A 24,080-nucleotide genomic window follows, 5' to 3' on the forward strand; every position below is an offset into this window, starting at 1 on the left:
TCACATGCATAACACATGGTAATTTTTAAAGGGAGAGTGTAACCAAACATGACAAAGGAAAATTCAGTTGCTGGTAAACAATAAATTACTTGCCAATGGAGTCTTGGTTCTACAAATGCTTTCATAAGTTAATTCCTTTAACTAGCAAGATCACTTACTGTGTTTAAGCTATTTTTTTTCCTTTTAACAACTTTTGAGGAATACAACTTACCTAAAAAGTTAGTAACTCCTATATAAACTGTACACCCACCAGGAATTCAAATATTGAAATCCTAGCCCTCCAGCTTTTCTCTTTAAAGCCATGACATAGGTACTTGCATGGTCCTGAGCACAAGTGCCTCCTTCAGTGTTAAGCTCTATGCATCTCACTCTCTTCACCTTAGTCCTGATTCTGGACACATCTTCTTTTTTTCTAAAGCCGCTCTTAAACTGTGGTAGAGCCAGCCAGGGAGTAGAGAGAGTAATCATAATCGCATTGAACACAGTCTCAGAGGTGGTACCTTTCAATCATTTTTTATATATGAGTCTGATGAATGTTAGGTCTGTGGTGTGGGGACATGGAGGGTGAAGGTGAAAACAGAGTCAGCCTGCAGCAGGTGATAGGATGTCGGTGTCAGGCTGCCAGGTTGGAATTGATACTTGCTAACACAAATACAGTTTATCTAATCTTCACAATATTGTAAAAGGGATGCTGTTATGATCCCCTCTTCCAAAGTGCTCAAGGTCACAAAACTACTAAATGGCAGAGCCAGGGTTGGCGTGTAGGCAGTCTGGGCTCTCAATTCCACTGGCCAAAAGATGAGTGTTTTCAATGCCCTACTAACTGAAGATGCAGGTCCCACACCCAAGCCAGCTGCCTGGATGTTAGAACTTGGTTACACTGCAACCCTTAATTAGAAACCTAAGCTCCACTGTATAGCTGCATGGTCTAGACTTCTTCCCCATGTTTCTCACCCTCCATCTCCATCACATTTCCCAGTGGGAAGTTGTGCATTGCTTATTTATCCCTGTATGCCCCGCTCTATCAGGTCAGTCCAGGGACATCATTATCTTGTCTTCTCAGTGATGGGGAAAGTCAACTCATTCCAGTGCACCTTGCCATGCTCTGTATTACCAGGGGTCTTTGACACAGTCTATAAATTATTTTTTACTCCTTCCATTCTCTATGTATTCATTTGTAGAATGAGTATGATCATGTTAACCTACCTCATAGCTGGCTCATGAGAATTAAAGGAGATAATGCTTAATAGTCCTCAGGACAGAGCCTGGTATGTAATAAGCACCCAACACAGGTAACTTCTGTTTCTCATTATGGGTGTTTTATTTCCTCAAGCATCTAGGTTTACACAACCGGGGATGGTGGACATGCAGGACACCGGCTGAGCTGTCTTCATTAGCCAAAGGGATTTCCCTTGGGGCTTCCATGGATTTCTCAGCAATGAATACAGCCAGACGCAGCTCCCCTTGGGAACACAGTGCCTCATTTATTGCTATAGGCCGAGGTTCCTCTGTGTCTCCCCTCTAGGCATTCATTTGGCTGGAAAAGGAAGTGGGCCCCTGACCTATTTCTTTCCAAGGGTCTCCAGGACCTTTGTGTTTCTTTCTTTTTTTTTTTTTTAAGGTTTTGTTTATTTATTTGACAGAGACAGAGATAGCGAGAGCAGGAACACAAGCAGGGGGAGTGGGAGAGGAAGAAACAGGCTTCCTGCTGAGGTGGGAGCCCAATGCGGGACTTGATCCCAGGACCCTGGGATCATGACCCCGAGCCAAAGGTGGACGCTTAGCGACTGAGCCACCCAGGCACCCAAACTTTGCGTTTCTTATATTCTGGAAATATTTCTAAGACACCTTCCCTTCCTGTTCCCTGACATCTGGGGAGCTCACACCACTCTTTAGCTTGGGAGCAGGGAAGAGAAGATCAGACACTGTTGCTGTCAATCCCTTAAACTACTTCAGGGGAAGCTCACCTGTGGAATACGCAAGGCTATCCTTGCTCTTGGCTCTGCTTTGACATTGGGAACAGGTTTGCTAACTCTTCCTTGGCTCAGGTTAGTTCTCCCCATCCTAAGGGGTCACAGGTGGTCTAGCCGAAGGAGGGGATGTGGAGTCAAGTATGTCTGGGATGGACTATATGCCTATGACCTCAGACCCATTGTAGAAGCTTAAGTCAGACAAACTTGTGTCCAGCTCTATGAGCTTAAGTTGCTCCTCTTTTTATCCTCAATTTCTGTAACTCTATGTAAATAATGTGACACCTAGGATTTCCCTGTTCCTTGCGATACAAATAAAATGAGCTCAAATATAAAAATTCCAGAACCCTCTCCTGGCTTTCTGAGAGTCCCTTAAGGTGCTTATCTCTCATGGTCACATCAGTGAGATTTTGCTTGACACCCTTTCTACATTTAAATTCCACCTCATTGTGCTCCTTTTCTCCCATTTCCTTGACCATCTTTATTTTCCTTGGGTTCCTGCTAACATGTACACCTTCAAGATTCCCACTTCTATTCCAAGCTCTTTATCAAGATATCTCCCCGCCCCCATATAGTTTTTGTCCTAAAAGGCATTTTGATGGCCATTATTAAGAAAATGTATAATTTTGGGGGCACATGGGTGGCTCAGTCCATTAAGCATCCGTCTTTGGCTCAGGTCATATCCTGGGGTCCTGAGATTGAGCCATGCATAGGGTTCCCTGCTCAGCGGGGAACTTGCTTCTCCCTCTCCTTCTGCTCTTCCCCCTTCCTGTGCTTACTCTCTCTCATGTTCGCAGTCTGTCTCTCTCAAATAAGTAGTATCTTTAAAAAAAGAAAAAGTATATTTTATTTCATCACATATGAAAATTTGATTTTGTTGCATTATGAAGATTAGACAGACTGATAAATGTCTGGTACTGTGCTGTGTACACAGTAGGGAACAATACACATGCTTTAGTGGCAACTGTGAAGATTAATTGATATATGGTAAAACATTAAAAAGACTATAATACACTGTAAATGTAAAGTATTCTCATTATCAGTGTTTGTGCTTAATTCCTAGTAGATGTTATACTATGCAGGCCATGTTCAAAATTAGTTGAGATAATGACAGTACATGGTCAAGTTTTTATTTCTTTGTTTGAGAAACCTTCTTTAGAGTAGGAGATATATAAAGCAAACTAAAGAAAAGTCCCTGGGTACAGGCTCAGCACAAGGACTACATGTGTCAGAACAGGGAAGAAGGGATGCCTGGGTGGCTCAGTTGGTTAAGCATCTGCATTTGGCTCAGGTCATGATCCCAGCATTGGGCTCCTTGCTCAGTGGGGAGCTTGTTTTTCCCCCTGTCTGCCGCTCCCCCTGCCCCCGGCTTGTGATCTCTCTTTCTCTGACAAATAAATAAATAAAATCTTAAAAAAAAGAACAATGAAGAAAATGAAGGTTTCATACAAGACATCATTATGAAAATGTTAAAGGAAAATAATGTAGACATTAATTCACAGAGTCCCTTCTTCGAATGGCAGTTGATGACATAGAAGAGTATATGATTGAACTTCCAAAGCCAGAATTCCAGGACCAAATTAAAAGGCATGAGGACCTAAACAGATTCTAAGTAAGATCTCACATGAGATCTGTGACAGAGGAAGATTTCTGCAGACGATCAAGGATATAACTAACACAATAAAATAATTTGATATAGTGAATAATATCTTCAAGAAATATCAGTACCAGAACTCCAGGGCAGTTGAACACCAAAAGAAAGAACTTGTAAAGTAGTCCAGAAGTTTCATGGACACTCTGAAAACCTCTTTTAAAGATGACAAGGCAATAAATATGTTTATAAATGCCAACCGACTCATTCATCGAACTGACTTGATACTTCAGATCTTCCCAACTGTGGCCTCCTAGATGAACATGTTACTAGATGTACTTCTCAGTGGCAGTCTTGACCTGCCTTATCTGTATATTTTCAAGTTTTCAAGTTTGATTCAATCTCCTGAAGGGATTGAATCCAGGATATTGAATAGGATTATTACCATCTTTCACCATATTTTTGTAAAATGTAAAAAATCCTCATGCTGAGGATTTCCCATCATTTTTGCTAGTATCATTTTTTAAGAATTATATACCAAAAGAATTTATGCCTTGATGTGTCACTATATAACATTCCTTAAAAGAATTGTAAATATTAGTGTTTGTGTCTTAAGTTTTAACTTGAAAACAATTTACTGCCAGATAATGTATTTAACAGTATTTGGTGGCAAATATTCAATAAATAGTTTATATCCGTTAAAAAAAGGCAGAACAATCTATGAATTATATGGATTAAGGAATGTGTTGTAGGCATGGGCTTTATACAACATGGAACGAGCTGGGGATTGAAGGTCTATAAAGGGGAATTAGAGGATCAGAGAAGAGGTACCCATCACCCATCATGAGACATAGGTACCAATGGACCAATTGGAGCTTGCAGAATACTGGAAGTTCGGTACTCTCAGCTCCTGGGGTAAGGGTGTGAAGGGGGCTGGTGTAGAAGCCTTTTGCCTTCCGTGGGCACTGTTCTGTGAGTTTGAAGCCAGGTTCCTAGTGACGGGCTTAGATTTGCTTTTGGTTTGCAAATCAAGCAGTGGGAACAAACTGGAACGTGCCGATACCCATGCAACTGAATTTTGCCACCTCTAGCCACAATAACCTTCAAGAGTGTAGTGGCTACTGCCTCACTTCTGCCTTCTAAACCTCCCACAAGTTTCTTTTTGACCAACTCTACCCAGGGACCATACAGAAAGGGGATTCTGAGAAGTGTAATTCCAACTTAGCCAAGCTGACGCAACATAAAACCACCATAGCACATAGTGGAGATGGGGTCTTACCTGATATGAAGTGCTTACCAATAATACTAGTTTAATCCAGTAGAGGAAATGGTAGGAAGACGTTTTTCATTTACTCATTCATTTATTCATTTTGTATTTAATGATAATATGCCATATTCTAAGTGCCCTTTTTACAGCCAGGAAATAGAAAAAACTCTGATCCATGATATTGTATAGCTTAATGTCCTGTTTCTAGTAAAGTAAGTTGAGAGGTTCATGCAAAGTGTCTTGGAAGTAGAAAGCGAGAAGGGAAGAATGAATTGTGAAGACGATTCCAGGGGTTAGGAGTAGCATGTGAAAGAGTATATCAAATTCAAGGAGTCTGAAGTTCACTGAAACTAGAGTTGGCATACTGAGAGAAATAAAAATCAGTAAGATTTAGGGAATTGTGAGAGAAGAGAAGAGGCAAGAGTTGAGGCTTCCAGTCTGAGAGATTATGTATTTGGTGGTTTTATTAAATGGAACACCGAATGTAGAACACGATTTTGGGGGAGAAGATGGTGAAATATAATTTGCAGTTATGAAGACATTGGAGAATGCTGAGTCGAGGCATCCAGCAAGCAGTTCACTATGTGGATCTGGAGACCACAGGTCCATCCTGTTCTTCTCTTGTCATAGCATTAATTACAGTTGCAAGTACTCAGTGCCCACCTTCCATCCCAGAATGAGTACTCTTTGAGGTCAGGAGCCACATCCTGCTTTTGCTTTGCTGTTACCCATAGCATATCAAGTAGTGAATGGCATATTGCTGATACTTAATAAATATTAGGTGAGTGCGACTTAAGAGCCCCAGAAAGGGGTGTTATTTGGGATCACCAAAGAGGGTATCTGAATTTGAGATATGGATTCAAACAATGCTTGAAGCCATGGAAGTGGATGGACTTATGCAGGGATATATACACAATGATAAAAGAATCCCCAGGGCAGGTCTTGAAAGTGCACCCACACTCAAGGGAATGGCAAAGAAGAAATATCTGGTGAAGGATTCTGAGAAGTGATTAGAAAAAGTGACATTTGTGAAAACAAAATAACCCATCATTTTAAAATAAAGCTTGCTATTGAAGTAGTGTGACTGCTATAAATCAGCCTCTACAGGGATGGTGACACTCCCTTTTGCCTAACATCCCCTTGAAGACCAGCTTGATTTGCTTTTATTCTCTTCCTTTTCTCCTTTGAAGAACCCTTGAACTATATTTCAAACTATATTTCATGAACACTGTGTATTCATTATTCATCTCTCCCTTCCTTGGATTATCAACATATTGCATTTCTGTGTTCATAATGATTGTTTTCTTCTGGGGTGGGCAGAGTGCAAAGCTGTACCAATTGGGTTGTATCTCAGAACCTTTTCTGGTGCTGTTGAAGAAAAGGCTTGCCTTTCCTACTGGATGTGAGGGTGAGAGGTATGAGGTTTGGGGCTGCTTAAGTCATCTTGCAACAATGAGAGGAGAAGGGAGCCAACATGGGAGAGAGAAGATCTAAGACACAGGAAAACCAGGGCCTGGTGACATCACTGGAACCGCCAGTCATGCCATGCTTAAGGCAAGCCCTATCTCTATTGTAGGAGCTGATAAACCTCTTTGCATTTTTATCTCAGTGTCTTAACTGACATTTTAGAAATCAAATATATTAGAGTCCTTTATAAAATTAAATGCACACACACACACACACACACAGATTTAATTTTTGTAAAAGTGGGAAAAAAATTTTGTTTACCTCAACCCAGATCATGACTTTAACTATGCAGAGACTGATGTTCTATAGGGAACATTGTCATAAATTGAACAAAAACCTTGTGGGTGTAATGTGGCTCTCTTTCTAAATAGCAACCAGCCCTGCTGAGTCAATGTTGACATATGTAACTCTTTCCTGGAAGGCAAGAAAAATCTAAGGGTTGACTGGTTTGTTCACTCATCCTGGCTTTTGTTTCCTAACAAATGGGTAATATTAGTCTTTCAGTATGATAACATAAAGCTGACTGATTTGCATCACTTGATATTGTCCACCCTGTGTGTTTGAGTTTGTTCTCTTATTTAATATAAGCTGTACTGAAACTAGGTAGTCTCTGTTTATTCAGTGGCCTCTTGTGAGGGCCTGCCTTCTCTCCTGGATTGAGTTGGACCAGGGAAAAGAGAGATGTGGAATAACATGAGGAGGTTTTCTTAGCTACTGAGGACATTCCCTAACTTTTCACCACTCCAAAGACTTCTGATAAGACCTTTGGTGTCTTTAGAACTCTACTCACTCCAGCCTGGAAGAGAGTTGATTTTTTTTTTTTTTTTTTTGCTTCACTTACGTTGACATTCTGGTCCAGCTACTTGGTTTTAGCCAACTACCCTCTTTTGCCATGTCTTTGAATCATGGTAGCCTATTATTGCCATCCCTATTTATTCTCTGGTATTCATACTTGTGAACATTAGGAAGAATTCTCCAGGCCCTACTATTTCATCATCTGGAAAGTGGGAAGGGTTATAAGTAACTTGCAGGTTTGTTGTGAGGTTTAAAGGAGAAACGAAGTGAAGAACGTCCCCCTCAGTCTCTGGGAGTGTTCCCAAGCTTGGACCACCCTCTGCAGACCCATCCTCTCGGAAAGTCCCCATTCTGACCTGGGTCCTCCCCGCAGTCTGTGTTCACCTCTGTGCAACACGGGTTATGTTGTGTTTTGTTCGTTGGTCTTCTGATCATTCTTATTAAACTGCAGACTATTTGGGGGGTTCCATTCTGCCTTCAATGTCTGTATTCCCAGGGGATGAACCATGAGTAGAACCCTAGTAGGGGTTCGACAAATGTGTGTAAAATGTTAAAAGAAAGAGAAAAGGAATCAACTTCTAAAAAGTCGACTAAGTACCATTGTTAAAGGCACTTTCACATACATAATTACATTTAATTCTTTCAATAAATCAGTTTTTATATACGGAGAAATGAAGAGACAAAGGAGTTGTGGTTTGTGTAAGGTCCCACAGCTAGAGGGCGCCAGACCAGAATCTCATTCCATTTCTATTTGGCTCCAAAGAGTTTGCCTCAAGACAGTAGAAAATTCATGTCCTTCATGACTTCCTTAATCTTTGGAATTATCAAGGTCACTCTTACATCTTTATGTTTCTCAAAGGAATGATAAAATCTTTTTTATATATTATGTAATATGTATGTATGTGCATATATATATTACATATGCATATATATGTATACCTATATGTATATATAAAAATCTTTTTAAAAATTTTGGAAGAAAGACAACTTAATTTTCAAATTAAAACTACTTTGGTCACATGGAATCCTTAAATGAATAATTGCCTTGCCTTGACTTGAATTATCATTTAGCTATGAAGACTGTGTTAGATACTTTAAATCAATTATTAGTTGTGTATAGCACCCAGTGCTCATCACATCACATGCCCTCTTTAATGCCCATTACCCAATTACCCCATCCCCTCATCCACCTTCCCTCCAGCAATGCAACTGATAAATTATTAAACACTGCATCTGAAACTAATGATGTACTGTAAGCTGGTTAATTGAATTTAAATTAAAAAAACAATAAATCAAACTCTTTCAAGTACTTTTTTGTTGACTTACCATAATGTGAGGTCATGATGTTTGACTAATGAGTGTTAAACATCATCATGTTGATTTCCATAGACATAAATGAATAAGGGTAGTGTATGCTAAAAATTCATTATATAATGGCTAAACATTTGCCAATTCATTGTTTTAAAAAGACAATGAAGTTGTTTTCTTTTCATAAATGCTTCTTATAATTTTTGAATTTACATCTCAAAGGAGTTTTAGGTCCTGTGCATAGAATAAAACCCTAAGGAAAGGTAGTACACCACAGTGATTAAGAGGACAGATTCTGAAGTCAGGAAGACCTGGGTTGAAGTGCTCTCTCACTGCAAATGACTTGCAGCAAGACCTTAGGTAGATTGCTTCTCTCAAGCATCGGTGTCCTCATCTGTAAGATGGGAATAATAATAGTGCATACCAGTTAGGAGGTTGGAATGATGATCCATACAATAGGACCGAGCAGAGCCTGGCACTCAATGAACACTTAAGAACTATTAGTTATTTTTTCCTTTTATAAGTAGGTCTTAAGTAGCTCATTATGGCTAAATGACCATTTTAATACAAACTTTACATTCCCAATCTGTATAACCAAGTCCAACCATTAGAGATAAATACAGAGTAGTCAATAAACTTGCCCACCTGGACTAGGGACAATCAGGCAAAGTCCCAGAGAGAAGGTATTGGGTTAGGTTAATCTTAAAGCAGGGAGAACTCCTGAGAAAAGAGGAAAGAATTGGGGTGTGTGTAGGGAAGGCAAACTGGCCGAGGGGTAGTCATGGGAACTAGAGGGTCAGAGCTTCACTTATGCTTTCTCATTTCAACCTCACAACATTTCAACACTTTATCTCTGGAATGGAATAATGAATAGTTACTTTTTGGAATTGTGTAAGAAATACTGATTTCATAAATGATATGCTCATAACATAAAAATTTCTTTGAGGGGTGCCTGGGTGGCTCAGCTGGTTAAGTGTCTAACTCCTGGTTTTGGCTTAGGTTATGATCTTAGGGTTGTGAGATTAAGCCCCGCAGAGGGCTTCCTGCTCAGGGGGGAGTCAAGATTCTCTCCTTCTGCCCCTCCCCTCCCTTGCATGAGTGCGCATTCTCTCTCCCTCTCTCAAATAAATAAATAAATAAATAAATAAATAAATAAATAAATCTTTAAAAAAATTCTTTGACATAAAATGAATAGTATATTAGACAGAACCCAAATTTTTTTGTGGTGTCAGGGAACAATGAAATCTTTGTTTTTGCTCTATTTTTTAAGAAAACTGCAGACACTTCAAGGCACTTAGCTATCTTAGGTTGTGTTGTGTTATATGTACATTTCGAGTACATTTTCTCAATATCATTTGATTAAATGTTAACTCAAAATATTAACATGAGACTATGGATAATAATTTTTTTGAGAAAACTGTGAGAAAGAAACCTTCATTTGACCAAGTTAAGAATTCCCAGGCTTGAAATTTCTTATCAAATATTGAGTTTTACAGGTAGTTCTTTTTTAAAGATCATAAAAATTTCTTGTTTCTTGCAAAGCATAGTATTAGCAAGATAAATATTAAAGGAACTGAAATAAATTATTGAAAGTAGAGAAAACAAAATCTGATAATTTTACTTAATTCAGTTTTTATAAGATTAACTATGCATATTAAAACCAAGCTTTCCTACTGATGAATAAATAATATAGACTCAGAAATTTCAGACCCAGAGGATTTTCGTGTTTCCTTATACCTGTAATGATGAGCCTGCAGGCTCACACTGAGTAGGGAAGAAGGTTTTGTAAAACATAGTTCAAATGGTCATTTTAAGCTTTGCATTTTTATTCTTCTCTGCTTTCTCCTTCCCAGATTCAAAGCCTCCATCTGTTGGGCCCAAAAGTGGGTTGTTTACTCTGACCATATGAACAGATAATCCTTTTCTCTCAGGTCTATGTCTTTAAAGAGAAATTAAATCTTTGCACGGTTGAACTACTTTTATGACTTCATTTCCAATATTTGGAATGTTTAGGTTCTGAGGGTTATATCCATACTGTAGGCAAACAATGACATCTTTTTTTTTAAATCAGTTTAATTAAGTTTGATCACATATGGTACAGAGTCATATGGCACAAGATCATTTGAATATATTCTGGTATTGTTCCAAATCCTTTAAATCCTGCCCTCTTAAAATAGAATTAATTGCTAAAAAGGTAAATTAATATATGGCAAATGTTTATCCAATGAAACTTCCCTTGTAAAAGTCATTTCAGTTTCCAGTTATGTTCTCTTAAAAGAAACTGACAATTCAATTTCATTTGGTGCGGGGAGAGTTGATATCCTTCGTCACATGGCATCTTTCTGCCATAATGTTCTCAAATGACATTTCTTAGAGTTATATAGAAAGTATCCATGTCTTGGCTCTTAAAATATTAGTTTATTTTGGATTTACTTTGACTGAATCTATAACCTGGAATCAAGTTGACAATTTTAGAATGACATAATGGTTAGCAATCGGATTACTGCTGCTACTCCTGTTCCATCAAAAATATGACCAGATTAAGTAAACTCTACCCATTCTTTTGGCTGTTTTATTGACTACTTCATATTTGTCCTGCCTGGATGTCCTTTTGGCCCATCCAACTCCTTCAAGTTCCAACTGAAAGGCCCCTTCCTCCCGCTAGAACCTAAATTGCTCTATCTGGAAACTTCTTGTTTTCTACTGTCTTAAGGCACTTGGTCTGGGCAGGTGCTGACACTTAGTTGCCAACATACTGCTTGATCCAATAGTTATTTGTATTAGTGTCATATGTCTGTTCTAAATTATTACTAATTGAGGGGGCAAAGGAATGTTGTATACATTTATATTTTTATGTCTCCATAGTGGCTTCCATACATCAAGGCTTAATATATATTTATGGAACAAATTAAGAATTTTTGGCCCAGTTTTGGGCTCTTACAATTGCTAATCTTTGCAGTAGCTTCCAACTTTAGGGGAAATAATAATCAGTATCAATTATAAAGTGCTTAGAGTACTCACAGCATTTAAACAGGCACTTTATACATGTTATTAATATGTTAAATAACTGTCTACATAAGGGATTATTTCACTCTTTTTCACATGAAAAATGTGAAGCTCAGAAAGGTTAATTAATTTGTCTGTAATTGCTCAACCAGTATTTAACAGAAGTGAAATTCAATGACACGTCTTTTTGACTCCATACGCATGCTTTTCTGTGAAGCAATTATGTCCCTCAAGAATTACCAGCACTGTACTAGTAAAAGCGCTGGAGCTAAGAGAGCTTAATAATTTTGCCTGAGGTTGTATAGCAAATAACCACCTGTAATTTCTTCACTAGGTGGGTTTTCTAATGTCTGTTTCCAATGAATTTTTCTTATCTCAAGATAATAGTGTTAGATGCTTTTTATACTGTTGCAATGGGGCTCAAATTTTGAAAAATACATTCTTTATATCAATCCTCTGAGATTACTTAAATTCTATTCATTTCAGACAATTATTAATTATGTTTGTCCTCGATACTTGGTGGAAATAGGAAATAGCCTCTTTTTTTTCTTTGCTTCTGTTTACTGCTTACCGATAAATATGTTCTTTGAAAAGATGAAATAACACTTGCTTTTGAAATCAGCTCAGATAAAGACCTAAAAAGATGTTTATGTATTTGGGAATTATCATTGGTTATTTAGCAGGAATATTAGTTTGAAGATGGTGTATCCTGACACACTGGATAAATCTCTAGAAGTAAATGGAGAACATTGATAACATTAAAAGGGGTTGGGAGTGAAGTGGGAAAAAAAAAGTGAAAATACATTGTGTCCAAGTAAAAAATTGCTCTATATGTGGCCTTGGAGTCAGGACAAGAAAGGACATTTTGGTGTAGTTATTTATTTACATTGTAGTATGATATGTCTACAGCACCATTTTTGATCAGAATTCCACCTTGGTATTAATTCAGGTATTTTTCACCTCTGTTTTCCTCTTCACGAATGCCGGGCATTGCTTAGAGGAAGAGATAAACTTGGAATTGATAGGAGTTGTCGGAACAGGTCTTCGGGAGCTAAGAATGAACGCATGGGAAGACTCCTGTAGTACAGGGAGTGATACTATCACTACCCTTGTCTAAACATCCATGCATGAGCCAAGCTACACACGGACCAAGCCATGTGAAGAAGATGACCTCAGAGGGGAAGCCATGCTGCTGGTGGAGGGCCTTGGAGCAGATGGCCTCCATCTTCTCAGAGGGCACAGCTCTTCCCTGGAAGAACCCTTCTCAGACTGACACCAGCCCAAGACCCCAGCAGGCCAGCCATTGGGGCCCTTGCCTGTTATGGGACTAGGACTTTTAAGAGCAAAAGGTCCAGGTGGCTGAATGTTTTATTTGGCCACCTCAGAAATGTGGTCTACTGGAAATGAGAGATATGAAGGCAGTCAAAGGTCAGATTCTTTCTTCTTGTTGTGTGCCCTATAGCCCCAAGTTCTCAACTTGGTTGCACATTTGAATTCACTCTGAGAGCTTTACCAAATACTGGTGCTTGGGCCACACGTCCCGGAGATTCTGATTTAATTAGAATGAGTGTACCCTCTGGAATGGGATTTTTAGAAGCTTCTCAGGTAATTCTAATATGCAACTAATATTGAAAGCCACTGCCCTCAAGTACATCTTTCCTGCTGATATAACACATTCATTTTATGTTCTTTCTCTCTGGCATTGCCATAAATAGCAATCATTTTTCTAACAAACGTAAGTGACTTTACTTTGTCCTCTACAGCTGGGAAAAAGGGACAAACCTCAGCATTTTCATAGAATTAAATCTAGTAACTAAGAATAATTGTCAGTACATTGTTAAGTTTATTGTGGATAAAGTTTTGCTAACAAAAAGAAACATTTTCTACTTGTAAGGGCATGATGGGCATGATAGATCATTAGGTGTATAATTATAATATTAATATGCCTTTCAGGAAGATTCTTAAAATGCAGGTGGTAGGACACTGAATAAAACAAGGCTTTACTTCTTGAATATCTAATTGAAATTATTTTAATGATTATAAAAAAGTTATTGTGAACATTTTTGCCGAGATTGCGGCACGTACAGCATGGGGACATTTGCCAACTACTTGTCTTTTTCAAAATTTTTTTCCCATCATAATTCCAAATACATTATATAGTAGGGTTTTCCATAACATTCAGATACTCAGGATTTCCCACAGAAATCCAGAGAGTTAATTATGATTAAATGACAGTAAATGACAAGTAGTAAAATAAGAGTATTATAATATAATAATACTGGAGATCATAATTACCATAATAGGTAAGTGCCACTAAAATTGGATTTAAGTAAAATCTATATTAATAAACTTCCTTTCAATGTGTCAGGAAAATTTAATATTCAATATAATTTTATTGTGAATCTTTTTGGAGAGTGAATCATCACAAACATAGTTTTTGTATACATGTGGATTTTCATATATTTTTCCCCTAAGTAGCTACTAAAATATTGTTTTTTATTTCTTAAAAAAAGATGTTTAATCACCTAACCCAAATTGATTGCCATATATTTCTATTCCAAATGTTAGGGTGGCAATATCTTGTGAGTACACATCTGACACTTATTTTATTGCAGATGGTTAGTGGGATAAAATGAATTCTTGGAAATCAGAATTTTGGTGTTTAGTGACCTTTTAAAATTTTTTTAGCAGTAAAAAGAAGTAATTTGGAAACTGTCATAAACAACAATTTTTAGACCAACTGAAGTATGGCAATATATTAAAAATAATATATCACAAGATGAACTTTCCTATGCAAACTAATACTATAAAAAAAAGATATTGCCGGGCGCCTGGGTGGCTCAGTCGTTAAGCGTCTGCCTTTGGTCATGATCTCAGGGTCCTGGGATCGAGCCCTGCATCGGGCTCCCTGCTCGGCAGGGAGCCTGCTTCTCCCTCTCCCACTCCCCCTGCTTGTGTTCCCTCTCTCACTGTCTTTCTCTCTGTCAAGTAAATAAATAAAATCTTTAAAAAAAGAAGATAATTGCCATGGTTATATTGGTGTAAAAAACACAACTTAGCTATTGATACAAGAGTTTCTGTTTTAAAAATTAAGACAAATGAAGTCTGGAGAAATGCTTCATACTGCAAATGGAAGTATATAAATTTAGGTGAAACACAAATGCAATCTGCAGTGTCCTCACATTTTCCTATGTCAGAACAGGTGGGTCTCAGAGCCGGGTTCTGGTGCTGACTTTGGAAAGCTCACGAGGAGAAGGTTAACACTTAGTTCCTTTGTTGGTTTATTGGAGGAAAGAGGTTACAGAATCCTGTGATTCATGTTCTAAGACTTGAAATAATAGTTAAATTCCGTCAGCCAAATGAAGGAGAAGGAAGAGAAAAAGATGTATCTATCATGGGAAAGTGTTTCTCTCATTTATGGCTTTCATTTTTAATTGTCCTTAGAGGAGCTTTCTAGATTACTTAGGATTCAGCAAGTGTTTAACTAAATGAGTGAACAGGTATAGATCTGTAGGATTAATAATGAAGACCATACTTTGAAAATTTATAACATAGACTAAATAGCCTTAAAACAAATGAATTTAACACACATTTCAAGCTTGTTTTCAATCCTGTCTGCGTTCCTGTTAGTTTCAAGCCCCGAGACAGGGCAGAAGCCATATTGTCTTGCCACTCAGTATCCCCAGCAATGCCTTGCAGAGTGTCTTACTCAGAGTGGATCTTGAGTGAATATTTATTAAATGAATGAATTGTAGAATTTTAAGATTAGAAAGACTTTTAAAGGGAATGTGGTCCCACTCTCCATTTAGAGACCAGGAAGATGAGACCCAGAGAGGAAAGTGACAAGCCAACAGTCACACTGCTCTTAAGATCAAAGCTCTGGCTGTGACCCAGATTTCCTAACTCTTGTTCCAGTGCTCTTTCTACTCCACCTTCAGAAGGTAAATACAGAAATTTGCCAGATATTTTTCAAATTGCCCATGGAAAGGGTCTGAATGGCAGGTGCAGCCACCGGACGTAGTTACTTGATCTGTTCAGTTGTATTTACTTTTCAATATGTTTGCTTTCTGTACGAGAGAGACCAGCTCCATTAGGTAAATGACTAATCCACTAAAATGGAATCTAAATAAATGAAGTGGCATCTTAGTGCTGCGTGATGTTATGGGGTGGGGAAAGGTAAAGGCAGGGACAGGAGAAGGAGGAAGTAACACCTAATAAATTAAAAAAAAAATAAAACAGCTATGTTTTTCACAGAGATTTTAAAACAATGTCATGGTATATTTTAAGATCGATGATTTTTATAATCTTCTTTGTCAATAAATTTGATCATTTTTTTCCCTAAAGGTGTAATAGAATTTAATAATAAATAATACATAAATCATAAATAAATGTAATGGAAATTTTATTAGATATTTGCCTTTCTTTTAGTGACATTATCTGACTGTCTCTTCACAATGATTGAATGACATAAGAACATAGCCTTCTACCATGAGAAATTTGTTATGTCAGCCATTCATTCATTCTTTCATCCATTCAGCAACGCGTGTAGGACATCTACTATGTCCTAAATGTTATAGTAATACTTGGAACACAAAGTCAAAAGAGCCATAGTCCTTGACATCTGGGAGTTCACTTCTTGGGGAAGTGTACATATACTTAAGTTCAATGCAATGTAGGAAATGCTTTGATAGAGGTACATACAAAGTATTGTTATATCGAGGAAGATGTGTCTCTAATTCTGTATATGGAGCAGAGTGGGGACACTCAGCAAAGGCTGCAAGGATTGGACTGAAGTACAGTATTTGGACTGATCTTGAAGTAGGAATTGATTAGCATTCCTGCTATCCTGGAACATTAAAACAGTTGTCCTTGCATAAATAAAAACTCCAGCTATAGGCCTATACATAATCCAACTAATATTGTGGCTGGTGGGTACCATTACTTCAATTCTGGGTAATTCAGGAATAAGTATGACTCTTCACAGCTCTAAATTTTGTAGGTAAGGATGTGAGAACTCTGGAATTATATGCCTTAGCTTCAAATACCCAGCACTATAACTTGCCAGCCTGTGTTTTTCCTTCTGTGTCTTAGTTTCCTCATTTACTAATGGTGATAATAATACAAACCACATCTAGAGTTGATGTTAAACCTGTCTAGCTGGCATCCACTAAGACTTTTTGCTGTCTGGGTCATATAGGCTGTGTGGTATTTGGAGGGACTCCCTGTCTGACCCAGGTTTGTTGTGAGGTCTAAATAAGAAATGCATGTTAAGGCCTTATCTTACTACCGGGCACATGGTAACACCGAGTAAATGTCGATTTTTATAATAATAATACTAATATTTATTATTATAAGTAACATGTTACATGGCAAATGCTCAATGGTGTTTGATAACTCTGAATATGAAGTTCTCCATAAGGGTCTGTGCACAGGATGGAAGATCCCTAACTGTAGGTTGAATGTCTAATTTTCAGAGTTGTATTTATTGGTAGTATCACCTCTTCCTTATTTATCCTGACTTCTTTCCACAGTTCTTCCAAGCTGGAACCTCAACCAGTCTCCAGATGGAAATTCAGGCACATTTATCTCTAGCTTTTACCTTCACCCTGATAGTAAAGCAACAGATTTGCCATCTGCATCCTCAGGGTCTCGTTCCCCATCCCCCAAACCAAGCCTCAGTATCTCTCCCCCTGACACCCTTTTCCAAGGAAAACCACCCACCCTCACCCAAACATAGCTGATTGGACCAGGGATGGACATCTGACCCAAGGGGAGTCATAGGCTGCCTATCTAACCACCTCTGGCCAGTGCAGAATGAACTGGACCAACCCAACTCTTTCATGACAGGAAACCTGAAGAGAATTTTCCAGCTGACAGTGAAGCTGCAGGTGAGTTTAGCATGTCAATCCAAGGATATTTGTAATTCAAAGTTGTCAGAGCCTGGAAAACACAAGTAGCAAAGGAGGAGAAAACTGATGTGTAGAAAGAGAAAGGCATCCTGAGAGATGTGCAGAGAACAGACAAGGGAGAGATGGGAAGAAGGTGAAACTCAATCAAGGACTGAAGCTAGAGCAGCTGCCTGAAACCCTGATGACTTTTAGGTTCTGGTCCCGATGATGATGATGAAGAATGATAAAAAATGATTTTAACAATAGACAGCATTTCTTGAGTGTTTTGTATGTTTTAGGCAATACTTTAAACCTTAATATGAATTAACTCAATACTTACAAGAAATCCGCAAAGAAGGTTCTGTTTTATTCTAGTTTTATGGCATGCCTATTTATAACCTCATAGAAACCCCTCACATGCATTTATTATCATTCATATATTCTGTTTTTTAATTTAATTTTATTATGTTATGTTATTCACCATACATTACATCATTAGTTTTTGATGTAGTGTTCCATGATTCATTATTTGCATATAACACCCATTGCTCCATTCAATACATTCCCTCTTTAATACCCATCACCAGGCTAACCCATCCCCCCACCCCCCTCCCTTCTAGAATCCTCAGTTTGTTTCTCAGAGTTCATAGTCTCTCATGGTTCATCTCCCCCTCCATTTGCCCCCCTTCATTTATCCTTTCCTACTATCTTTTTTTTTTTAACATATAATGTATTATTTGTTTCAGAGGTACAGGTTTGTGATTCAACAGTCTCAAACAATTCACAGCGCTCACCATAGCATATACCCACCCCAATGTCTATCACCCAGGTACCCCATCCCTCCCACACCCCACCACTCCAGCAACCCTCAGTTTGTTTCCTGAGATTAAGAATTCGGATGCCTTTGATTTCTTTTTGTTGTCTGATTGCTGTGGCTAGGACTTCTAATACTATGTTGAACAGCAGTGGTGAGAGTGGACATCCCTGACATGTTCCTGACCTTAGGGGGAAAGCTCTCAGTTTTTCCCCATTGAGAATGATATTCGCTGTAGGTTTTTCATAGATGGCTTTTATGATATTGAGGTACGTACCCTCTATCCCTATTCTCTGAAGAGTTTTGATCAAGAAAGGATGCTGTACTTTGTCAAATGCTTTTTCTGCATCTATTGAGAGGATCATATGATTCTTGTTCTTCCTTTTGTTAATGTATTGTATCACGTTGATTGATTTGCGGATGTTGAACCAACCTTGCGGCCCAGGGATAAATCCCACTTGGTCGTGGTGAATAATCCTTTTAATGTACTGTTGGATCCTATTGGCTGGTATTTTGGTGAGAATTTTGGCATCCATGTTCGTAAAGGATATTGGTCTGTAATTCTCCTTTTTGATGGGGTCGTTGTCTGGTTTGGGGATCAGGTAATGGTGGCCTCATAAAACGAGTTTGGAAGTTTTCCTTCCATTTCTTTTTTTGGAACAGTTTCAGGAGAATAGGTATTAATTCTTCTTGAAATGTTTGGTAGAATTCCCCTGGGAAGCCATCTGGCCCTGGGCTTTTGTTTGTTGGGAGATTTTTGATGACTGCTTCAATTTCCTTAGTGGTTTTAGGTCTGTTCAGGTTTTCTATTTCTTCCTGGTTCAGTTTTGGTAGTTGACACATCTCTAGGAATGCATCCATTTCTTCCAGGCTATCTAATTTGCCGGCGTAGAGTTGCTCATAATATGTTCTTATAATCGTTTGTATTTCTTTGGTGTTGGTTGTGATCTCTCCTCTTTCATTCATGATTTTGTTGATTTGGGTCATTTCTCTTTTCTTTTTGATAAGTCTGGCCAGGGGTTTATCAATCTTGTTAATTCTTTCAAAGAACCAGCTTCTAGTTTCATTGATCTGTTCTACTGTTCTTTTAGTTTCTATTTCATTGATTTCTGCTCTGATCTTTATTATTTCTCTTCTCCTGCTGCGTTTAGGCTTTATTTGCTGTTTATTCTCTAGCTCCTTTAGGTGTAGGTTTAGGTTGTGTATTTGAGACCTTTCTTGTTTCTTGAGAAAGGCTTGTATTGCTTTATACTTTCCTCTCAGGACTGCCTTTGTTGCATCCCAAAGATTTTGAACCGTTGTGTTTTCATTTTCATTGGTTTCCATGAATTTTTTAATTCTTCTTTAATTTCCTGGTTGACCCATTCATTCTTTAGTAGGATGCTCCTTAGCCTCCATGTACTTGAGTTCTTTCCGACTTTCCTTTTGTGATTGAGTTCTAATTTCAAAGCATTGTGGTTTGAAAATATGCAGGGAATAATCCCAATCTTTTGGTACTGTTTGAGAACCGATTTGTGACCTAGGATGTGATCTATTCTGGAGAATGTTCCATGGGCAGTAGAGAAGAATGTGTATTCCATTGCTTTGGGATGGAACGTTCTGAATATGTCTGTGAAGTCCATTTGGTCCAGTGTGTCATTTAAAGTCTTTATTTCCTTGATCTTTTGCTTAGATGATCTGTCCATTTCAGTCAGGGGGGTGTTAAAGTCCCCCACTCTTATTGTATTGTTGTCAATGTGTTTCTTTGCTTTTGTTATTAATTGCCTTATATAATTGGCTGCTCCCGTGTTAGAGGCATAGATATTTACAATTGTTAGATCTCCTTGTTGGATAGACCCTTTAAGTAGGATATAGTGTCCTTCCTCATCTCTTATTACAGTCTTTGGTTTAAAATCTAGTTTGTCTGATATAAGGATTGCCACCCCAGCTTTCTTTTGGTGTCCATTAGCATGGTAAATGGCTTTCCACCCCCTCACTTTCAATCTGGGGGTGTCTTTGGGTCTAAAATGAGTCTCTTGCAGACAGCATATCGATGGGTCTTGTTTTTAATCCAATCTGATAGCCTGTATCTTTTGATTGGGACATTCAGCTCATTTACATTCAAGGTAACTATTGAACGATATGAATTTAGTGCCATTGTATTGCCTGTAAGGTGACTGTTACTGTATATTGTCTGTGCTCCTTTCTGGTCTACACTGCTTTTAGGCTCTCTTTGCTTAGAGGACCCCTTTCAATATTTCTTGTAGGGCTGGTTTCGTGTTTGCAAATTCGTTTAGTTTTTCTTTGTCCTGGAAGCTTTTTATCTCTCCTTCTATTTTCAATGACGGCCTAGCTGGATATAGTATTCTTGGCTGCATATTTTTCTCATTTAGTGCTCTGAAGATATCTTGCCAGTCCTTTCTGGCCTGCCAGGTCTCTGTGGATAGGTCTGTTGTCAATCTAATGTTTCTACCATTATAGGCTACAGACCTCTTGTCCTGAGTTGCTTTCAGGATTTTCTCTTTGCTTCTGAGACTCGTAAGTTTTACTATTAGATGTTGGGGTGTTGACCTATTTTTATTGATTTTGAGGGGGGTTCTCTGTGCCTCCTGGATTTTGATGCCTAGTTCCTTCCCCAAATTAGGGAAGTTCTCTGCTATAATTTGCTCCAATATACCTTCTGCCCCTCTCTCTCTTTCTTCTTCTTCTGGGATCCCAATTATTCCCAATATTGTTTCATCTTATGGTATCACTTATCTCTCGAATTCTGCCCTCCTGATCCAGTAGTTGTTTCTCTCTTTTTCTCAGCTTCTTTATATTCCATCATTTGGTCCTCTATATCACTAATTCTCTCTTCTGCCTCACTTATCCTAGCTGCTAGAGCCTCCATTTTTTGTTGCACCTCATTAATAGCCTTTTTGATTTTGACTTGGTTAGATTTTAGTTCTTTTATTTCTCCAGAAAGGGTTTCTCTAGTATCTTCCATGCTTTTTTCAAGCCCAGAAAGTATCTTTATAATCGTCTTTCAGAACTCTAGTTCCGACATCTTACTAATGTCCATATTGATTAGGTCCCTGGCAGTTGGTACTGCCTCTTATTCTTTTTTTTTTTGAGGTGTTTTTTTCCATCTTGTCATTTTGTCCAGAGCAGAATAGATGAATGAGAGAACAAAATGCTAACAGGGTAACAGTGACCCCATAAAAATATACACTAAAAAAATCAGAAGAGACCTGAAACTGGGGGTAAAGAAAGGGAAAGAAAGAAAAAAGTAAAAAAGAAAAAGAAAAAAATAAGAAAAAAAGAATATGATCAAATATGATCAGGCTGATGAACAGATCAGTGCCACACACTAGATTTTGGGCATATTTTGGTCTGTTAGAAGAAACTGCCTCACAAAATTTTAAAGAAAGAAAAACATATATGTACAAAAATAAGGTTAAATACGATGAAGGGATGGAATATGATTGTAAAGATGAAAATTATAAAAAATTTTATAAAAGGAATTGATAAGATAAGAAGTTAGTTGAAAAAAGAAAGAAGAGAAATTTAAAAAAAAAGGAGAGAATGTGATCAGGCAGGAGACTAGAACAAAGCCATACACTAGAGATTTAGGGTATATTTGGTCTGTTAGATGAAACTGTATCCCAAAATTTTAAAGAGAGACCAGCTTATATATATATATATATATATATACCAAAAATAAGGTTAACTACTATGAAGGGATAGAATATGACTCTAAAAATGAAAAATAAAAAAGATTTTTTAAAAAAAGGGATTAATAAGATGTTTGTTGAAAAAGGGAAAAAGAAAAATTCAAAAAAAAATAGAAAAAGAAAAAAGGAAAATTAAAAAAATTAACTTTGAAAGACTAAAGAATCAGGGGAAAACAAGCCATGAATTCTGTGCTGTATTCCCCTGGCGCTGGAGTTCTGCCATTCTTATTGATCCATAAACTTGGTCTTGGCTGGCTGTTCTTGCTGATTTTCTGGGGGAGGGGCCTGTTGCAGTGGTTCTCAGATGTCTTTGTGGGAGGCGGAATTGCCCCGCCCCTGTCGGTCCGGGCTAAGTCATCTGCTCAGGTTTGCTCTCAGGAGCTTTTTTTCCCTGCAAGCTTTCTTTACAGCTTTGGAGGACAAGAGTGAAAATGGTGGCCTCCCAATCTCTGCCTGGAGGAGCCGAGAGCTCAGGCCCCCACTCCTCAGTGAGTCCCCAGAGAAAAGCCGTCAGTCACTCCCGTCTCCCTGGTCTCCTGCCACACTCCATGCTCACCTGGCCTGTGACCGAGCGTTTCTATCTCTGGCACCCGACTTGGTGTGGAGTCTCCAAACCCAGCAGATTCCTGCAGTGCACTCCCACGCTGTTTCTCCTGGGGCAGGAAGGGGAGTCTCCCCAGATCTGCCACTGGTTGGGTCCCTGCTTCCAGAAAGTGGTCACTTTTCTGTTCAGAGAGTTGCTGCTGTTCTTTTTTTTTTTTAACTAACTTTTTAAATTTTATTATGTTATGTTAATCACCATACATTACATCATTAATTTTTGATGTAGTGTTCCATGATTCATTGTTTGCATATGACACCTAGTGCTCCATGCAGAATGTGCCCTCCTTAATACCCATCACCAGGTTAACCCAGCCCCCCACCCCCCTCCCCTGTAGAACCCTCAGTTTGTTTTTCAGAGTCCATAGCTGCTATTCTTTTCTTCGATCTCCTGTTGAGTTCTTAGGTGTTCAGAATGGTTTGATACCTATCCAGCTGAATTCCTGGGACCAGATGAAATTTAGGTCCTCTCTTCCACCATCTTGCTCCTCCTCCTCTGTCATTCATATATTCTTGAGAAATTAAAAGACTAAAATCTCAAGGAGACAACCTGAGCAGGGACTCCACCCCACCACCAAGTGCAGACACAGTGGCCCAGTCTCAGTTGCTCCATGGGTCTGTGCTGACAACCACACTCAATGTCTGCAGTACTAGGGTGGTTCCTGAGTTGCCTGCTTCTCTTTACCCATTTGGACTCCACCCAGCTTACAGCTGGCTTCTACCACCTCGATTCAGACCAGGGTCCCGCCTATTCCCTGGTTCTTCCTCCTCTGGTCTCCCAGAAATCAGAGCCTAGTCCTGACCAGCTGATCTGCCTGGGGCATCCCATGGCCTCATTGTCACCAGTATGTACTTATGGGACCTCTGTTCTCTTCTGTATCCCTAGATCAAGGGCAGGATCTCTGCCAAAGATGGACAGAGCTCCTGGAACCAGCACAGCAGCCAGGATGACTCCCAAATGAACAACACCTGCTGGGCCTTATGGCCAGGGCCTGTCTCTTCAGGGGTGATCACTGGGACCCTTACACTCCTCAGATTGTGTCCAAACCATCTAGCTACTATCTAGTCCAGCACTGCCCAAACTTTAGTGTGCATTACCAGAGGAAACCTGTTGCAGATTCTGAGACAGTAGGCCTGAGATTCTGCATTTCTAACAAACTCTCAGGTGATACCAAATCTGCTGGTCCATACATCAGCAGTTTTGAGGAAGTAAAGCTCTGGAGCAGACTTCTTCCATAATGAACCAAAGAGTAAGTATCTTGGACTTCGCAGACTTTAGCATCCATGTTGCTACTACTCATCTGTGCTATGGTAGTGGGAAAAGCCATAGGCAGTATGTCCACAAATGGGTGTGGCTATGTTCCCACAGAATTTTATTTACAAAAACCAACAGTGGCTTACTCTTCCAGGGGATAGATTTGTCTCTCTATATGTGTCTCTCTGTCCATATTGTAGTATATTTTTTACACTGGTGACATAAATAAATGGCTTCCCTATATCTATGCCCTTTGCAATATGACTTCACAAATTGTTTCTTAACAAGACAGAATTTATTTCCTTTTTCCTTGGATTTAGGCCTTCCTTGTGACTTGCTTTGGCCAATAGAACATGGCAGAAGTAGCACTGGCCAATTAAAGCTCAGTTTTCAAAAGGCTTTCTGCACTTCTGCCGTCTTGGATCTC

The 24,080-nt window shown here is 38.7% G+C and overlaps 1 pseudogene; it reads left to right on the top strand.

Annotated features, from left to right (window-relative positions):
- Positions 1–557: 557 nt before the first annotated feature.
- On the top strand, positions 558–3,878 carry LOC113922421 (annotated as a pseudogene).
- The last annotated feature ends 20,202 nt before the right edge of the window (positions 3,879–24,080 follow it).

The sequence above is a fragment of the Zalophus californianus genome, chromosome 9 (genome assembly GCF_009762305.2).
Source record: "Zalophus californianus isolate mZalCal1 chromosome 9, mZalCal1.pri.v2, whole genome shotgun sequence".
NCBI classification, from domain to species: Eukaryota; Metazoa; Chordata; class Mammalia; order Carnivora; family Otariidae; genus Zalophus; species Zalophus californianus.